The sequence below is a fragment of the Cyanistes caeruleus genome, chromosome 15 (genome assembly GCF_971803275.1).
Source record: "Cyanistes caeruleus chromosome 15, bCyaCae1.hap1.1, whole genome shotgun sequence".
In the NCBI taxonomy this organism is placed as follows: Eukaryota; Metazoa; Chordata; class Aves; order Passeriformes; family Paridae; genus Cyanistes; species Cyanistes caeruleus.
The window spans coordinates 12,107,658-12,114,985 of record NC_141715.1 but is presented as its reverse complement, the minus strand read 5'-3'; the positions used below and the strand labels follow the sequence as shown (position 1 = coordinate 12,114,985).

Sequence of the window (7,328 nt, the reverse complement as noted above, 5' to 3'; positions counted from 1 at the left end):
AAGCATCAGAAAACTCTCAATATAAAAATATGTAGTTTATTTTCCTCTCACTCCATCTTAATGTTCTTATTTGCTAAAGGTTAGTAGGGTTTGGGGTTGGACTTCTTTCTAATCAACTGAAATCATTGAAGAGCACAGCAGTCAAATAAAAATACTATTAAGCAAGTTAAAGTTTATCTGCTGGTAGAGTCAAAGACTCTGGATCTATAATAAATTCTAGTTTTCCAAAACTGCACTTTCCATTTAATTTTGCTATGATTTATGAGTCAGTCTCCTGGGTCCTAACTGGATATAAAAGAAACATTAACTCAGCGGAGGCAACAGTTTGTTTTTTAATAATAAAAAATGCATACTGTTTATACCATTATTGCTTAGGAAATTAGATAAGATCCTTTCTAATACCCTGCACACAGGATACTGTAGCAAACCACTTAACATGCAATAATAGAGTATTGACTGGGCACAGGCATAATGCAAGAGAGTGCTCCCCCCAGAGCAGACAGTCCCATGCTGTTAGAGCCTTGTTTGCTCGTTCCACATTAACATAAGTTTGTTCCACATTAACAAAAAAAAAAAATTTGAAAAGAGATTGCCACCTCTAAGGCATAAAAAGATCGAATTTAAGTGAAATATTTTGTGGTTATTTCATAATAAACACTATTCCTAAAGATCAGTGTTTATTTAATAAACAAAAAAATGGTACTTTTTTCCTCTTGTGTGGAAGGGCTTTGTGCCTGGGGCTCTCTGGAGTGCTGTGTGGGCACCACAAGAAAGCAATACAGCATTTCCCACAAAAGGCCCTCAGAAAGAGATGACCATCATATGGTCTGTGCAAACCTTTCTGCCTGTTTGGAAAGTCTTACTCAGTTATTCCTGCACAGATGTGAGCAGCTGTGTGTCAGAAGAGCAGGACAGCTGGGGTGATCTGCAGGCACAAAGCCCTGCAGCAGAGCTCAATCCAGAGGAAAATGTACTCTCAGCTTCCTCACACCAATCTGAGCTGTATCCCAACTTGTCAGCACACTTGTTCACTTCCAGCATAGCACTGGCTGCCAGAACCTGGATGTTCAAGAAGGCAAAGTAACCATCTTCCCTGGGGCCAAAGAGCACCAGAAATAACACCCCAAATCCTGCTCCTGAGCCAGGACCCCAGAGGACTTTCACCAGTGCTGCCCCTTGAGGGTTACAGCGTGGAGAGGGGTCATTGGGACACCAGTGACATTGGGACATCACTCCTCACACTCCCTGCAGCAGTCCAGCAGGCAAGGCCAACCTCTGAGGCTTCCCTCATCTTCCCAGAGTGAGCACTGCTGTCCCTCTCCTCTTCATGTGGAACAGCACCATGGAGCTACTGAAAAGCTGTGGTTCAGCTTGGGGTTGACTCTTCCTGGAGAAACATCTGGATGCAAATATCCAACAGGCACATACATAAATTGCAAATAATTAATTCCCCCAAACTTTCATATGCACTACATCTCACTCTGCCTCTGAAGTACTGCTTCATTAAAAGAAACCACATCTTTTGAGAAACAGCTGCACATACGAGTAAGAAAACAAAATCTCCATACAAAGCAAAGCCATCTGTTCCTTTCAGAGGGAGTTTATATTTGCTTTAAAAGGACAGAGACAATTTGTAATTTTACCAGAGTTTGGTTGGCTGGACATTTTTTATTTATTCAATTGTTTTTTAAAGTAGAATTAGAGGTGCTTTTCTGTACTACATTCACCCTTGAGTCCTCCTGATAAGGGTTCCTCATTTTCAAAATCACTGTTTTCCATTTTTTTCTAAATATTTGTCTCCCAAGCCAGCATATCAAAGATATGTAGAGAAACCCACAGAGGGCTCACTGACATAAAGGAGAAATAAATGGCTGCACTGCCTCTGCACTGAATGCTGTGAAATGCAAAAAGTGAAAGAAATAAGAAAAATGTTTTCCAGATGCAATGAACTTGAAAAGATTAAGGAAGTGTACTACCTACAAATGTTGAAGTAGAACTGTTTAGAGATCAGAGACAGAAGAGGAAAAGCAGCAGCAGACAATAGAGAATTAATATTCTGGGCATTTTTATCCTTTTTGGAGGTGGATAACTGGGGAAGAAGCAAAATATTTAGCTGACAAATTAAAATGTACAGACTATTTCTCCCACAATGCACAAGGTGTTTAAATATTTGCAACATGGGAAAAGCAGTTAGCAGAAGGGAGATATGAATCAACAAAATGTCAGTTCTCATGAGACTTCAAAATATTTTTATTTTCTGTAGAAGCATTTGGAGAAAAGGGAGAGAAAGCTTTTATTTTTTCTTGTTATAAAGGAATATGTGAAACAGGTTACTTGACAAACTGTTTTGCTTTTCTGACAGACAGTTTTCACTGAAAGCAATTTTTTGGGTCCAAATTTTAAACTGCAGATCATGGAAGCTGAGTTCTAGAACTCTTCTTTAAAAATTTCAGCTTTTACCAAGAAAAGGGGCTGATCTGCATAAAGACAACATTTATTCCCATGTACATGCAAGCTTTGTTCCCTCCCTAAAATACCACTACATGGAAAAATTATACATCAAGGCATCAAAGCACTTTCCATCATGAATGCAGAGCACAAAATGTCTTTTGCACATTACCAGAATTTACCAAGTAATTTTACTTAATTTTTTTAAAAGTTATTTCACTATCTGCTCCATTTATAGCTATAAGCTAAAATATCACTTCAGTTTTATATAGACCAAACCTTAGGGTGTATGCAGCAATGATGACTTGAAACACTTGCTATGAATCCTCAGGGAAGAGGGTTCAAAGGTGCCTTGGGAAAAGAATCCTTGTTCCATTGGTGCTGACTGCAGGACAACCCTCAAGTTCCAAATATTGGATTCAAGCTTGTTTTGACATCAGCAGCCATAATCCACATGAAAAAGACCAAGACAAAAAATAGTCACTTGAGAGTATGTGTTTCTGCACTCCTACAGCTGCATCCCAAGCTCTTTTAATATCAAGTTAGGCAAGGGAGAAGAGGATACAGTGAGCACCTGCTTGCTCTAAGGCAGCCCAAGGCCCTGCACTGGGTACAGGCAAACACTTGCAGCATCTTTTCAGATGAATGCAACACAGCTAACAAGCAGGAGTTGTGGAAGAAAATTTCTCTGGATTATGAGTCATTGCTGGGTTTGACCTACTAGAGTTTAGAAAACCTCCCTTTCTCCAATGCTAATCAAGTGAAAACAGACAAGTCAATATTGCATATCAGAGGCAAAGATGCTGGGAGGAAGAAAACATGTTTCCTGTGGGAAAAGGAGCCAAAGCCCAAATCAGAGGATGATAAGAAAGGAATTAAAACCACAAAGGCAAGAAACATGCATGCTCTAAAAAGGCAGACCCAAGGAGTGGCCATGCAAAACAGTTCCTGGAAAAGTTTGAATATGCATAAAGTCCATGCAGTAGAAATGGTTTATAAGGGTGTTCCTGAGACGCCAGGTGTGCTCTTGGCAGAGCACCAAGGCATCCTGCTTTATTTTGCTTTATTTTCTGTGTCCCTTATTGTCCTTATTAAACCTTTTAAATTTTACCAGGAGAGTGAGTCTCATTTTTCACAAAGACAAATAGTAATTTAAATTCAAAATTATATTAATGACATTTAAATTTTGGTCCTTTTAGTTACCTATAACTATGTTAGGAAGAATTTGTATGTGTGAAGACAGACATAGGAACACAGTAGTCTCAGTGGGTAAATGAATGGTTGAAGGGAAACCCCCCAGCAAAACACTCAACCCTTCTTTGTCTCAGCTCTCCCAACACCTTATAACATCTGTGAAGTGCTTCTCACTTCCTTACTGTGTATCAGCTGAGAGGAACAAAAATCACACTGCAAATATGAAGTTATTTTTACTTGTTTATTTGGAGAGTGGCAAGTGGGGCATGAATGAAAAAAATGCATTGATATAGAATTAACATAGATGAAAATTTCAAATTAACATAGGTTGAAATACAAACACGTGCCAGTGTGCAGTAGCTACTCAGCTATTGTTATTTGAATTCCACATCTGGGGCAGTAGCAGCCTACAGAAGAGAAAACTCTCTGCAGTGAGTAAAAAATAAATCACCTCTCAGGATCAGTCAAATGTTGCAAGTAACCAGCTTTTTTCCAAAGCCTGTCAATCATTCTCACACTACAGAAACAATGCATTCCTCTACTGTCTATAGGTGACAAGAGCTGTGATGAGGTAATTCATTTGCCAGCTCTGCTGCTGCTGCAAGAGAAGTGGGACTGTGCAAATTGAGCTAATCGTCAACACTTGATCAACTCAATTAGCTCAAATCAACCCAAGTGTTTCTCTGTCTGCATTTGCAGCTCAACAGGGCTGCAGGCAGGCTACAATGGCAAATTACACACAAGGAAATGCAAATCTGCTCTGCCTGCCCTCCAAGGTGGCCAGATGTTACCTGGCTTGAGAGTTCCACAACTGTGTTAGCAAAACAACCTGCCCTGCTGATCCGGCCTAAGCAAATCCTTGCCTCTGTCAACATGAACTGGGGATAGTTCAAAGGAAGCTACTTTGTTCATAATTAAACAAAATAAGGAGGAAGAGCACAATCAGTGCTCTATGAACAATTTCTAGGAACAATTCTAGGAACAATTTCTGCACAAAACTAGAGAATATTCCGGCCTTATATAGGTTTCAACTATTTCTGTGCAACAAGATAGAACTGCTTTGTAGAATAAGAGAATCCCATCATGGATAACCTTGGTGAATTAGTCCTGAGATTCCAAGGTGCAATCTCAGAGGAAATGAGAGGAAACACAACGAGCTTGTCCACTTGGTTCCCCCTTCTCTCTGCTGCCAAGAAATCATGCTGGCCACTGACACATGGACAGATTACAGCACTGAAGAGTGTTGGTAATTTTATTGATAAGGCTCTCAAATCATTACTAAACCAAAATAAGTTGTTCCCTCCTCAGCTAGTCAAATGAACTGATGGCTGTTATCTCAGCCATGGCAGATGATAAATGAGGCTGCTTTACCCAGTCAGGTCCTTGACCCAAATTCACAGTTAGTCAGTGACCTAGCCAAAACCTTGGAGAGAACTGTCTAATGATGCTTGTCATGACTCAAACTATTCCTTGGTAACTCCACTTGCAGCTTATCTGCCAAAACAGGTATTCTTTGATAATCAACACAGCTTCCAGGGCACCCTACTCTTCCTCTTCCCTGTTTGTCCTCCATGGTTGATATACAATTCTTTATAGTTTCGCCGAGTGCCTCTGTTTCCTTCTTTCAGTGACAGGATAAATGGTGCTGCTTCATACAAACCCTAAAAAAGAAAAAAAAAAAAAACCCACACAAGTTTCAGTCAGGTTCTTATAACAACAATCCAAATGCCTATCTAAAATTATCCTTATTCTGCACAAGGCACTGTACAAACACACAGAAGGCAAAGAATCAGATTTGGAAAATACCTAAATTGGACAAAGCTGAAGAATTACCATCTGATTTTAGGAGTGAGGTCAGGGAAACATCAAGTAAGATTACTGCTAAACAAACAGAGGAACTTGACACACCCACAAAATAAAGTACTTTCTACATCCAAAGACTGAGTATGTTGTAGTTTGGGAAGGTGGAGTTGTTAGTTTAGTTTTTTTGGGGGAATTTTTTTTAGTTTCAATTGGTTAGGTTTCAGTTTGGTTTGGCTTTTGTTTTTTTTTTTTGTTTTTCTTCCTTTGAGGAAGAAGGAGATTTTGTAAGAGTTCTATTTTCTTGAAAAATATTTCCTTTCACAGCTGTGGCAGTCTGACTCCTGCAGGACTACCCACTTGTTTAACAGCACATTTCTGTTCAGCCTTTAGGCACAGACAAGTCAATATTGCATATCAGAGGCAAAGATGCTGGGAGGAAGAAAACATGTAACTGAATTCCAAGTCTGTACTGGTTTTGGTGAGGAAAGAGTTAACTTTCTTTACAGTAGCTCTTATGGTGCTGTGTTTTGGATTTGTGCTGTGAAGAGCATTGACAGAGGGATATTTTACCTGCTGTGGAGCTGTGCTCACACAGAGCCTCCTCCCTTTCCACACTGCCCCAGGGAGCCAGCTCAGGGTGCACAGGAGCTTGGGAGGGGGCACAGCCAGGACTGCTGACCCCAGCTGAGCACAGGGATATCCACACCACAAGGCATCACACCCAGCAACAAAAGCCAGGGGAGAGAAGGAAGGGGAATGACATTGAATTTTGTGGCACTTACCTTCATGTCACCTTTCCATGAGACAGAGCCCTGATCTCCTGGAGATGGCTGAACACCTGCCTCCCCATGGGAAGCAGAGAATTAATTCTCTATTTTACTTTTTAGTTTGTTCAGTTTTGCTTTGTCTGTTAAACTGTCTTCATCTCAACTGACAAATTCTCTCACTCTTACCTTTCTGGCTCTCTCTTCCATCCTGCTGAGAGGAAGCAAGTGAGTGGCTGCCAGCCAGGGTTAAACCAAAATAAGGCCTCAAAACAAAGCACCAACTATAAATGCAATACACTACTTTATGTCTGTTAATATTCAAGCCACATATTATTATCCTCCACACAGTCACCCAAGCAGAAACAAACAGATATACCTTACAGGGGTGTTATGAGATTAATTAGTTAATAACTAGGAAACAATTTGAAGGTGTAATGCCATGTTACAGAAATGCTAAGTACCGTAACATTATATATGTAGAAATGAAGATGAGCTTGCCAGAAATCCCGAGACTGACTGCATGCAGAGTAATTACAGGAGCAGTTCAAGTTATTTTCTTGCTTAATATAACAATCCATGTCCCAGCCCATCAAACCATTGTTTCCAAGGAGTGACTATTGAGTGGAACTAACAGCTCACAGTAATGGAAATGCTCTCCAGAGTGCACAATATGTATCACTACCTCATAAGAGGTACAACTGGAACAGAGCAAACTTCAGATGAGCACAGGAACCAGGGTGAAGCTATTCTTTTATCTATGCCAGGACTAGAAAAAATCTAAGAGAACCTTAAGAAAAAGCATCTCAAAAGAAGGGTTTTAATCCTATCTTTCATGCCAGTGCAGTACCTATTAACCTTGCTGTACAGAGGGAGTTCAGCATCAGCAGCGATGCCTCAGAACCTGCCCAGAGCACTTTAGGAAGGTTTTCTTACACACATGCATACACACATGCATACACTAAAATTAAAGGCCAGATTAGGCCTCAGCTTCAGCAGATTTAACCCAAGGAATGGCAGGAATTCCATAGAACTGACTCTTCAATTGTCAAGAATTAAATCATCTTCAAATCCCAAGAGGTCCAGTTCTGAGCTTAGCAGTATCCAGAGTAGAGCCTA

The 7,328-nt window shown here is 40.2% G+C and overlaps 1 long non-coding RNA gene across 1 annotated transcript; it reads right to left on the bottom strand.

Moving 5' to 3' along the window:
- Positions 1 to 3,872: 3,872 nt before the first annotated feature.
- On the bottom strand, positions 3,873 to 6,386 carry LOC111935748 (uncharacterized). Its single transcript, XR_015276693.1, has 2 exons — positions 6,228 to 6,386; positions 3,873 to 5,303 (listed from the first exon to the last, which is right to left on the bottom strand). It is a non-coding gene; the product is annotated as an uncharacterized LOC111935748 (long non-coding RNA).
- Between the last annotated feature and the right edge of the window lie 942 nt (positions 6,387 to 7,328).